This window comes from Erinaceus europaeus, chromosome 5, assembly GCF_950295315.1.
Source record: "Erinaceus europaeus chromosome 5, mEriEur2.1, whole genome shotgun sequence".
NCBI classification, from domain to species: Eukaryota; Metazoa; Chordata; class Mammalia; order Eulipotyphla; family Erinaceidae; genus Erinaceus; species Erinaceus europaeus.
In genome coordinates this window covers 9,906,833-9,919,651 of record NC_080166.1, presented here as the reverse complement: position 1 = coordinate 9,919,651, position 12,819 = coordinate 9,906,833, and positions in this window count along the sequence as shown.

Genomic DNA, 12,819 nt, shown 5'->3' with positions numbered 1-12,819 from the left:
GGAAATATAGGCTCTATAGTGGAGATGTGAGGTTCCTGCTGTCTTAGGGTTCAAAAAGACAATGGATAGTTAATGTTATCATCACATTATTTGCTAGTTGGGTTAACTTTGAAAAGTCCTTTTGTTAGGGTTTGCTGTATAGTACCCAGTATCTTGTAAATAGCTGTGCCACCGATTGCTTCTGATCTACTTGGTCTAGGCTTTTGAGAGAGTCCACATATCGAATACACAGCCTATATATTAAAAAGACTCAGTCTGTGTTTTAAAAACTTCGAGACATACAATTAATTTTCCACCTCTCATATTAATTAACTAGTGATTTATATGACTACACTTTACTAGGAGTGTACATAAACACCATTCCCACCACCAAAAGACTGTGTCCCATCCCACCCACCCACCTCCACCCTCCATCCCCCACTGGCCCAGGAAGCTGCATGTCTACCCCTCACCACAGGGTTTTTACTTTGGTGCCTTACTTTCAATTTAGTCAGATCCTGCTTTTAGTTTCCCTTTCATATCTTCTTTCTCAACTTCTGTTGATGAGTGGGATCATCCCATATTCATCTTTATCTTTCTGACTTAGCTCACGTAACATAATTCCTTCTAGCTCTGTCCAAGATGGGTCAGAGAAGGTGGGCTCATTGTTGTTGATAGCTGTATAGTATTCCATTGTGTATATATACCACAGCTTTCTCAGCCACTCATCTGTTGTTGGGCACCTGGGTTGCTTCCAGGTTTTAGCTATTATGAATTGTGCTGCTATGAACATAGGAGTACACACCTCTTTTGGTTGGGTGTTATGGAGTCCTTGGGGTATAACCTTAGGAGAGGAATTACTGGATCATATGGAAGGTCCATGTCTAGCCTTCTGAGAGTTTTCCAGACAGCTCTCCACAGAGGCTGTACCAATTTTCATTCCCACCAGCAATGTAAAAGGGTTCCTCTGTCCCCACAGCCTCTCCAGCATTTGTTGCTGCTGTCCTTTTTGATGTATGCCATTCTCACAGGAGTGAGGTGGTATCTCAATGTTGTCTTAATTTACATTTCTCTGACAATCAGTGACCTAGAGCAGTTCTTCCTATGTTTGTTAGCCTTTTGGATCTCCTCTGAGGTGAATGTTTTGTTCATATCCTCTGCCCGTTTTTGGATGGGGTCATTTGCTTTTTTGTTGCTAAGTTTGCTGAGCTCTTTATATATTTTGGTGATTAGTTTCTTGTCTGATGTATGGCATGTGAAGATCTTCTCCCATTCTGTGAGGGATCTCTTTGTTTGTTTAATAGTTTCTTTGGATGTGCAGAAGCTTTTCAATTTGATGTAGTCCCATTGGTTTGTTTTTGCTTTAGTCTTTCTTGCAATTGGGCTTATTTCATCAAAGATGTCCTTGAGGTGTAGGTGGGAAAGTGTTTTACCAATGTTTTCCTCTAAGTATTTGATTGTTTCTCGTCTAACATCCAGGTCTTTGATCCATTTGGAGTTGATTTTTGTTTCTGCTGAGATAAAGTGGCTCAGTTTTATTCTTCTGCATGTTACAACCCAGTTTTCCCAGCACCATTTATTGAAGAGAGCCTCCTTCTTCCATTTAATGCTTTGGGCTCCCTTATCAAAGATTAGATAAGGTGTGGGGATTTATTTCTGGGCTTTCAATTCTGTTCCACTGGTCTGTGTGCCTATTTTTGTTCCAGTACCATACTGTTTTGATGATGATGGCTTTATAATATAGTTTGAAATTTGGGAGTGTGATGCCTCCATTTCTGTTTCTTTTCATCAAGATGTTTTTGGCAATTATAGGTGTTTTCAGACCCCCATTTTTATGCTGTTCTGCTTATGCTGTTCATTTTGCTCACGTTGTTTTTTTCCCTCATATCCAACTGGAAAACTTCTGCTTATTCTCTGATCTTGTTCAACTGTTTTTTTTTCTTCCTTGAAACTTTCTTTAAATCCACTCCACCCTCACTTCCACCCCATTTCAATGAACTGTTTTCTCTTTTCTCTCAGTTCATTTGTGCAGATTTCTGTTACTGTCTATATTACTTTGTATACAAAAATGAGATCTTGTTCATTACTATACCTTCAGGAACTTAGTGCTGGGAATAGTCAGAGCACAATAAAGTCTCACCAAATAAGCAAATAAAATAGCTAAGGATGAAAATGGGTGAGTTACAGTGAGAAAAAATCTTACCTAGAACATCTATGATTGGAAAAGTGCTAAAATTTGTTGTCTTCCACTTCTGGGAAGGTAGACTAAGTACATTCTCTGGACACAAAACTGAACATTGGAGGAAAGAAGACAGACAAGCTACCTAGTCTGTAATGAGTTTTTCAAAGTCCCTTCTCACCCCTTCCCCCCCAGGGGTAGTGCTAGCAGAGTAGGGGGCCAGAACCTCACCCCTTCTGATTGGTAGTGAGCTGCTTGCACCCATATGATGTTAATGGAGAGCAGGTGGGATTAATGAGGTCCTCTTAACCCTCTTGGTCAGGCAGGTATCAGTGAAGATGCAGGGGGACAACAGAACTCCCTGCTATGCTCAGTAGTAATGTAATAGCCCCTCGCTCCCTCTAGCCATCCAGACATCAGTGCAGGCTGAGCGAGAAGCCTGGACTTGTACTTCTAGCCATCCACAGTGAGATGATGTATCCTATTTGCCTGCTGGAAAAGTCAGAGAGTAAGCCCACTAAAACCAAAGGCTAAAATCAGACTTGCTACTTGGTAAGCTTTTGACTTATACCAAATGACCTGCTTAAATGTCAATAAAATTAAAAAAAGTCAACAGATAGACTTAAAAAAAATATAAACTTCTTTATTGGAGGATTAATGGTTCACACTCAACAGTAAAATGCAATAGTTTGTACATGCATAAAAATATTCCTCACTTTTCCACATAACAATTCAGCCCCCACTAGGTCTTTGTCTGCCATCATGTTCTAGGACCTGACTTAAAATAACTTTTAATAAAATAGTTATCTTTTAGAAAGAAAAAGAATAGACCATGATAAAAATTGCTCTTTTCTGGATTTTTTTGGGGGTAGATTTGATTTTAAAACCTTATAAATATACCATGTAATTATAAAGCAAGATCTCACAAAAAAAATCCCTAAAAATTTACAATAATAAGACACAAACAACTTTGGATCAACTTAATTCCATAATCAAACTCTTTTAAGTGACTGTAAAACATAGGATCTATTAATTTTTTAAAGCACTTTCTCAGTGCTGTTTAATCTTTTACTTAAATCTTTGTTTATTGAATAGAGAGACAGCTAGAAATTGAGAGGGACTGGGGTGACAGAGAGGGAAAGAGGAGGGGCCAGGTGGTGACACACCTGGTTGAGCGCACATGCTACAATGTGCAAGGACCCAGGTTCAAACCCCTAGTCCCCACCTGCAGGGGGAAGGCTTCACAAGTGGTGAAGCAGTGTTGCAGGTGTCTATCTCTCTCACTACCACCCCTTTCCCACTAGATTTCTGATAATCTCTATCCAATAAATAAAAATAATTAAAAACATTTAAAAAAGAGAGGGAAAGAGGCAGAGAGACACCTGTAACAATGCTTCACCACTTGCAAAGCTTTCCCCCTGTAGGTGGGGACCAGAGCTTGAATCCAGGTCCTTGAGCCCTGTGACATGTGCGCTCAGTCAAGTGAACCGCCACCTGCCCCAGGATCTTATTTTTAAAATATGTATTTGTTATGAAGGAGAGAGAGTGAATGAGAGAGGAGGGTAAGAGGACCAGAGGACTGCTCAGTTCTGAAATATGGTGAGTGATCCTATAGCTTCTGGGGTCCTAGCCATGTGTGCTGCCCCTCTAACAGACTGAAATCTCTCTCTGCCCCCCCTTCCCCTTGAAATTGCCCCTAACTCCTTTTTGGCATATATAGCAGAGGGAGGGAAAAAGTGTCTGCAAAATCAAAGAAGGAAACAAACCAAGGTTCCACTATTACAACACAGTGTGGAGGAGAGAGTATTGGACTCTGAAAATTGGCTAAATAATGAGCTATAATCTGAATTCTTCCATGCATGGTGCAAGGCTGTCTTCCTAAATAATAGTAACAAAACCCATCAAAAATCCTAAATTCGTCTCTTATGCCAGAGACTCCAAAGTCTCAGGATCAATCCCCTGCACCACCATAAGCTACAGCTGAGCAGTGCTCTGATAAAAATAAATAAATAAAAGTAAATAAAAATCCTAAATTCTTTGAAGTGATTGTATTTTTGGTTGTATGTTGATATTATGCAATCATTATGTGGATATTTTATTAAAAATGAATAACAATACTTTTCTCATTATTGAAAACTGGCAAATTAACACAAGAAGAAAGGGTATAAATATTCCGTATTGACAGAAAAGTTCTAAGGGCAATGACTAATAAAGACTAATAAATTAATGGGTGGATCTAGACACCAATCAGCAACTTCTAACATAAGAGAGACAGGCAAGTATTAAGTGTTTTTATTTTATTTCATTTATTTTAATTTTTTCATTTATTATTGGATAGAGACAGAGAGAAATTGTGAGGGAAGGGGGCATAGAGGGAGGAAAGAGACAGAGTGTCACTTGAAGTCCTACTTCACCACTCCCTGCAGTTGGGGAGAAAGGGCTTGAACCCGGGTCCTTGTGCACTGTAATGTGTGTGCTTAACTAGGTGTGCCACTGTCTGGCCCTAATATTAAATGTTTCTACAAAAAATGCAAACCACACAGCCTCCCAACTGAACTTCAGTCTGTTGAGACTACTAGATCTCATGACTAATTCACAGAAACTAGAACAGAGAGGAGACCGGGGGAATAACATTATGTAGGTGCAATGACCAGGGGCCACTGAGGAACTCTCCAGCAAGTTCCCTTAGAGCGTACACTGCAAGGGACATATTCATGGCAGGAAAAGCTATACACACACTGAAGAAGTACAGTCATTTCAATCTGTGAAATGTTATATTTGGATACATTTTATATTTGAATAAATTGTTTGATGAATCACGTTGTTGGAGCAACTAACATTGAATGGATATTGTTTGAGGGGGAAGAGTAAATGCTAGCTAAAATATTTAAAAGTCCACAGTAATGGTCATGTTGTTAAAGGCTTTTAGAAATGCATATTGAAATATTTATAGGTCACATGATATAGATAGGGATTTGCTCTTAACAAAAATATCTGGCAATGTTGTGTGGTGGGAAACTGGAAGGACTAGCAGTGAGACAAGATTAGCCACGAACTGAAAATTGAGGAGGTTGGGTGATGGATTCCTGGGGACTCACTGTAGTATTATCTCCACTTTTGCAAATGTTTGAGATTTTTCATAATAAAAGGCTAAGTCCAAAGGAAGGCAGTCTACTTCATAGCAAGTTTACTCTCTGTGACTCTTTTAGGCTTGCTCTGATGATATTTAGGAACTGTCATCTGGTTCTTGTTTCCGTAGATACCAACAAATATTATTACAAAAAGAAAAATGACTTTGCTGAGATACATTTTCCGTATGCTCCCCCAACGTAAGAAAAATCAGGGGCTGCCAAACCTGGGAAACCGAGACGAGTGGGGAGCCTCGTGTGGTTGCTGACTTGCCCTTCAGGGTTCTGCTTCTTCCATTTGGTCTCTAATACTGATACCCAACAGCCGTCTGTGGCTGTGGCTTGGTAATGAAATGGCATCTGAACAGAAAGGAAACGCAACACTTGCTCAAAAACGAAGGACAGAAAATACTGTTTCCATCAAGCTGCTTGATCATTGAGAAACATTTTTGAAATATGGTCATATTTATTATTATTGTTTTTTCAGTTAGTGACTTAAAATGATGTACAAGATTACGAGGCTACAGTCCCACTCTGCACCCACCACAAAAGGTCTGTGATCCACCTCCTGTATCCGTCTACCAACCGCTAATGATAGATAGCTGCTATGGTCCGCACAAGATTTTAGGGAGTTTGGCCACTTTTCTATTTTTCCTCTTCTTCACATTCATGTGTTTCAATTTCTTAGATTCCACATATGAGTGAAACCATCCAGTCTTTCATTTCTTTACTTACTTTACTAAGAATAATCACTACTGGTTCTATCCATTTTGTCCCAAAGGACACTATCATTTTTTAAATTGCAGAGTAATATTTCATTGAATTTATACCCCATAACTTCTTTTCTTTAAGAAGTAGAAATGATAATTTTATTTTATTTTTAATATATGTTTTTTTTGTTGTTAATACTTGCATGTCTGAAGGCTCTTTGTCACTCTTTCAAACTTGAATAATACCATAACTGGGTTAAATATTATTGGTTAAGTAAGGCCTTTCCACTTAGTATGTTTGAATGTATTTTGCCATTCTCTTTTGGCTTTTGGAATTTTTGTTGAGAAGTGTACTGATACTCTTAGGAGAGTTCCCTTATATGTAATTCTTTGATTTTTCTCTTAAAACTGTAGGATTCTTTGTCATTGCCCCTTTAATTATAGTATACCTTGATATGCACTTATTTAAGTTGTTGTTATTTATTTGTTTGTTCTCTTGAAACTCTTAGAGCTTTTTGGATCTGGATTTCTGGATACTTCTTTAGTTTGGTGGGAGCTCTTGGCTATTACTTCTTCAAATTAGAATTCTGTCTCTTTCTCTCTCTCTTCTCAAGTCTCTTTATACTGTTCCATAACTCTCTTGTGTTCTCTTTATTTGTCTCTGTTCTTTTTTTGATGATTTCCTTTGCCCTTTTTTTTCCAGTTCACTGATTAAACCCTTGTCTTTCTGTTGTTGAGCATCTGTCCAGTAGTATTTTTTAGGCCAACTGCTGTACTAGTTAGTCTTATGTTTTGTGAGGAATTTTCTCATTCTTCCTCTAAACTGTTTCTGGTTTTGCTGATTCAAACCCTCTCCGTGCGCCCCCCCCCCCATGACCTTTCATTTAAGACGGCTTTGAAGTCTTCACCACGTGTTTCTATAGCTCTGTAGTATTTTTTCCAAGTGTTTGTCTTAGTCCACCAACACAGGCAATCTCCCATCTTCCTCATTGCATTTGGTGCTCTTTGAGAACCTGGGCAGTGTGGTTTGTAGGTACCAGTTCCTGACAAGATTACAGAGATTCAAAACAACTTGTGCAATGACCAGAGACTTGAGGTTGTGTGTGTCTGGCAGCCACTTGGCTACCATGGACACAGGATCCAGTCTGCAAGAAGGCTGTTGCTTCAGTCCTAAGTAGTGAAAGGATGCCCACTCTGAAGATAATCAGGGTGGAAGAGAGGCTGGCAAGGTACTGAGTTGGCAAGGAATCAGACAGTGGACCCGTTGCCGGTTGTATTTCGGAAGGACTTCAGGGTGTTTTCCACAGCTTGTTTGTTAGCTGTCAGACTGAAGCTGCTTGTCTATTAGGAATTAGCATTATGGATACATCTTTCAGTTGCCAGCTAAAATCTGCTAATTGCTAGGGCCAGGTAGAACTCTCCTCCTGGAGTAGGCTGGCGAGCGAGGTCCGTAGCTATGGAGGTTGAATTCTGATATGGTATCCACTAGTGCTACTGATATGTAGCTTAAAGTCTCTTGACTCCCATTCCAGTGTTATAAGTAATAAGGTTGTAATAATCCTGAGGCACTAAAAGTTTGCTACCATTTGTCCTTCTGTTACTCATATTTTCTACATCTCAAACTCTGATTCCAGTCCCCAAATTTAGGAACTATTTTTAAAAAATATTTCTTTATTTCCTGTTGTTGCCCTTGTTTTATTGTTGTAGTTATTATTGTTGTTGTTATTGAGGTTGTCGTTGTTGGATAGGACAGACAGAAAGGGAAAGAGGAGGGGAAGACAGGGAGGGGTGGAGAAAGATAGACACCTACAGACCTGCTTCACTGCTTGTGAAGTGACCCCCTTGCAGGTGGGGAGCCGGGGGCTTGAATCAGGATCCTTATGCTGGTCCTTGTGCTTCGCGTCACTTAAGCTTAACCCGCTGTGCTACCACCCGACTCCCAGGTACTATTTTTTAAAATTAATTTTATTGGAGGGGCTAGTGGTTTGCAGTTTAATTTAGCACTTAGGCACCACCTCTCATTTCCCTTTGAAAGGTGTGTGAGATGCACAAGGGCCCCAGGGTAGGAACTATTTTTATAATTTAGCTGCCGTTGTGGTGTAGGAAAGATATTCTCTTGACCTCAAATGTTTTATGGCAATCTCCTGAGATATATAAGGAGATCAATTAGTTATTATTATTTAAATTTTTTATTGGGGGGATTAATGGTTTACAAACTTGACAGTAAAATACAGTAGTTGGTACATGTGTAACATTTCTCAGTTTTCCACACAACACTCTAACCCCCTCACCTAGGTTCTCCTCTACCATCATGTTACAGGACCAGAATTCCCACACCACACCCCTGTCCCAGAGTCCTTTACTACAATTAATTATCGTATTGGTAGTAGAGTCCTCTTGGAAGAAGCAAACCAAGGGGATGACATTTGGGAAGGGGAAAATCAGGACCTCAAGCCCCCTCCCCCTTTAAAAAATTACTTACTTACTTTTTAGAGACAAAGAGAAACTGAGAGGTAAGGGAGAGACAGAGACAGAGAGACACTTGCAACACTACTTCACCACTTGTGAAGCTTCCCCCCCTGCAGGTGGGGACAGGGGGCTTGAACCTGGATCCTTATGCAAGGTAACATATGTGCTCAACCAGGTATGCCACCACCCCTGTTAACAACAGATTACTAACTGAAATCAGGAAATCAGTTGGGACAAGTTATACACCTCTGCATCAATACCACCTACAAGATCTTTGGATTATATCCATTTTCAGACTTAATGATCCAGAGAATGTTATCTCCACTGAGATCATCAAGTTTTCTTTGAAAGTGTAGTTTTACACAGGATTGGAATATATTAACATCTGTAAGTCCTTTAAGTATGCAGTGAGCTGAAGATAAGAGGCTGCTCATGAAAATTAGTAAAATAATTTAAAGCTAAACGTTCGATATTGCTAATAGTTAAATAGACTTCTATAGCATTTAGACAAAGGTGGCAAGGCCAGTATCAGTAATTTTGAAAATAAACTCTTTCAGACCGATTACACTAATGACTTTCATTACCGTTTTACCCCTACATTGCAAAGTAAAGACAATGCTCACCTAGTTTTATACAAAGGATGGAATGCTGAAGCATTTAAGTATATAATAATAATCAATGTTTACATACACAGTTATCCTTCAACTTGGCTGCCTAATAATTACTAATCATCATGGAGGGGCGAGGAGGTGACTTATCCAGTACAGAGCTCATCTGGATTAAAATCTCTACCCCCCAACTGCAGGGTGGAAGCTTCATGAGCAGCAGTAGGGCCATGCTGCCGGGCACCCTCTCTCCCTGTCTCACTGTTTCTCACGGCTATAAGAAATAGTAAAAAAGCAACAGAAGAAATATAGCCAGCAGGAAACTTGTGCCATTATGAAGCTTTTTAAAAGGCAATTCTCAAGTATATAATTATATTCTTAAATGATTCCATACATAGAGATATATTAATCCATCATTCATTCAGCCAATCATTCATCAATATAACAAATAACTCTTTCATAGCATATATCTACCTACCTATCTATGCATTTGAATCTTCTGTTTACTAGGCAGAATTTCCAAGTGAAGTCCTGTGCTAAGTTCTGATTATACAATAGTGAATAAAACACATATAGGCCCTAACTCTCCTTGAGATAATAGTATGGTAATTCTATGCCATGCCACCTAGTAGTATTCCTGTAACTCTACTCAAGGGAGTAGAAATATAACCCCAAATGTGCTGTTTTCACATATAGACTGCTTTGACTCGAAGACAATTAAAACTCAGCAGATTCCTTACATGGCCAAAAGAGTTTAGGTGGAGTCTTATTCCAGGGAGAGTGTCATTACTGGAGAAGACATTTCGCATCAGAATGACTTATCTGCATGGAAAATCAAGCATCTGTTCAGAAAACATTTGTCTTTCTCACATTCTTATGAATTGTTTTTTTTTAAAAGACTTTATTTATTCATGAGAAAGATAGGAAGAGAGAGAGAGAGAAAGAACCAGATATCACTCTGGTACATGTGCTGCTGGGAATTGAACTCAGGACCTCATGCTTGTGCCACCTCCCAGACCACCTATGAATTGTTTTTCTCTCTCCTTGAAGTCCCAAACCCCATCTCCCTTATCCTTAACCCAGCATGACATTTAAGCTTCAGTTTCCTGGCTTTGCATCTCACATTTTTTTATAAGACTCCCACATACATAAAACTAAGTTTGTTTTTCTCCTGTTACTATTATCTCTTGTCAATTTGATTACTGGAATAGCAACGACCTAGAAGGAAGGATTTTTTAAAAACTCTTAGAATAATATTTCTATCTAATATTAAAAATTTGTTTTCCTTAACCGAGACTTGGGCAGTTAATTTGGGGCCTAAAACTTACTACATCTATCTATGTATTTATCATCACTATGCATCTCTACCTATACATTCTCTATACTTATTTATATCTAGATGTTTATATATCTAAATATCTATAGCTGTATGTATATAGATAAAAACATTTTAAAGGAAAACTGAGGCCTTGTATAAATACAGTATCAGTCTGTAACTTGTATGTAGTTGCTCATGTATGTGGATTCTGCTGGCTAATAATACCTGCCAGTCTCCTGCCTAGCAGAGCACTGTGGTTGTCCATGGAAACAAATTCATTCTGTTGTCTATTCTAGTGAATTTCTTTTAAAAAACTAATTGAAGAGAGGTTACAGATAAGACAGTCATTGGAATAGATACTTTCTAGAATTTCCATGGGAGTTCACAGATTCTTCTTTTGGACCTTAAAAGACAGATGGATAATCACTCTCGATTTATAGGATATGTGCAGTCATTATTTCCTTAGGGAAATGGAATATTTTCTTCTGCAAAAGCTTTGCTGTGTACATTGTTAATCTGTCTCCAAGGCTGGGCCAGGTCACGGAGGGAGAGAACTGATCGCTAGTGGAGTGAATGTGTTCTCCTCTGCAAGGAGGTTTCAGTATGGCGGTTATTACAACTTTTGTTCTCTAATGTCTGGCCAGAGGTACATAATATAGATCTGGACATCTACATAATTTTCCCTATGAGGAAATCAACAAACTTAAAGTGAATAGGCCCAAGGAGTAGAGCAAATTGTCATGTGGGAATTCAGAATGACTCACACTTGAATGAACTTAACACAGGTTCGAGACCTCACTCCCCACCTCCATGGGGAAATGTCCATGAATGCTGAAGCAGGCCTCTTCTCTCTCCCTCTTTCTCCCTGTCTCCCCTATGAATTTCTATCAGTCCTATCAAATAAAAAAAAAAAGGAAAAATGTTTCTGGGAATAGCAGATTTCTTGTGTAGGCACCAAGCCCCAGTGATAAATTTGGTGACACTGAAAAAAAAAATTCTCAAGTAAGTTAGGATATTTCCTTCATGCTAAGCAACAAAATGAATTACTGAGAGGGAAATGACTTATTGATTATAACATCACTTTTCTAGATTAATTTTAAACAGTAAAATGAGGAGGGAAATAAATAGTCATTGGAGATTTTGAAGGATCTTGACGTAAGATTATAAAGACATGGGGGCCAGGTGGTAGCGCAACGGGTTAAGTGAACATGGCATGAAAAGCAAGGACTGGTGTAAGGATCTCGGTTCCAGCCCCCGGCTCCCCACCTGCAGGGGAGTCGTTTCACAAGTGGTGAAGCAGGTCTGCAGGTGTCTATCTTTCTCTCCCTCTCTCTGTCTTTCCCTCCTCTCATAATTTCTCTGTGTCCTATCCAACAACAATAATAGCAATAACAACAACGACAAAAATGGGAAAAAATGGCTTCCAGGAGCAGTGGATTCATAGTGCAGGCACCGAGCCCCAGTGATAACCCTGGAGGCAAAATAAATAAATAAATAAGTAAATAAATAATTATAAACACATAAATTTTTCATTGTCATACATATGGAACAGAATATTTAGGTTTTTGATTTTACCTTTTGAACTAGGTATGTAACAAAACTTTATTTAATTTTTTATCTTAAATTCTTATTTATTTATTTTCCCTTTTGTTGCCTTTGTTTTTTATTGTTGTTGTCATTGCTAGATAAGACAGAGAGAAATGGAGAGAGAAGGGGAAGACAGAGGAGGAGAGAAAGACAGACACCTGCAGATCTGCTTCACTGCCTGTGAAGTAACTCCCCTGCAGGTGGGGAACCGGGGGCTGATGTTAAGCCCATATGCTCCTTCTAATAGACTGTTAGCACAGACATTTACGCTTAAGCCCAGAAAATGAACATGATCTTTTTGTGGTGAAGAAGAAAAGATGATGAGGAGAATTTGTCAATCCTGACTGATATGACTCAGCAAAAAACCCCAACGAACTTAAGTTTGTAAACAGGAAGTCAATGTGTGAAAGTGTAAAAACAGGACTGAATAATTCAAGACAAAAAATTCAGAATGCACTTGGTATTCAAACAACTGCAATATATTTCCAAGTGTATTTAAGAAACCTTGTGAGATTGTAGGCCTTTTGAGAGGTCTGGGCTCATCACCACTGGACAACAGGACCTTCTTCAACTGTGTGTCCTGTCCAATATTGAGAGCTTTGTCAAAGTGGAAGAATACTGTTGTCGACTGACTGAGAACAGCTTCTCTTTACCTTACAGAGATAATCAGGCTCTGCTATACTACTCTACTGCTCTTGCTGTTACTCAGTGTGACCTGGGATCTATCAGGTGCAAAAATTATGAGACCCAGCAGGTTGGGATAATTCTACTATTTGGTTCTAGATTGACTTGGTTGTTTACCTAAACTGAAGTTGAATTATTCATGGACTGCATTCAAACCTAA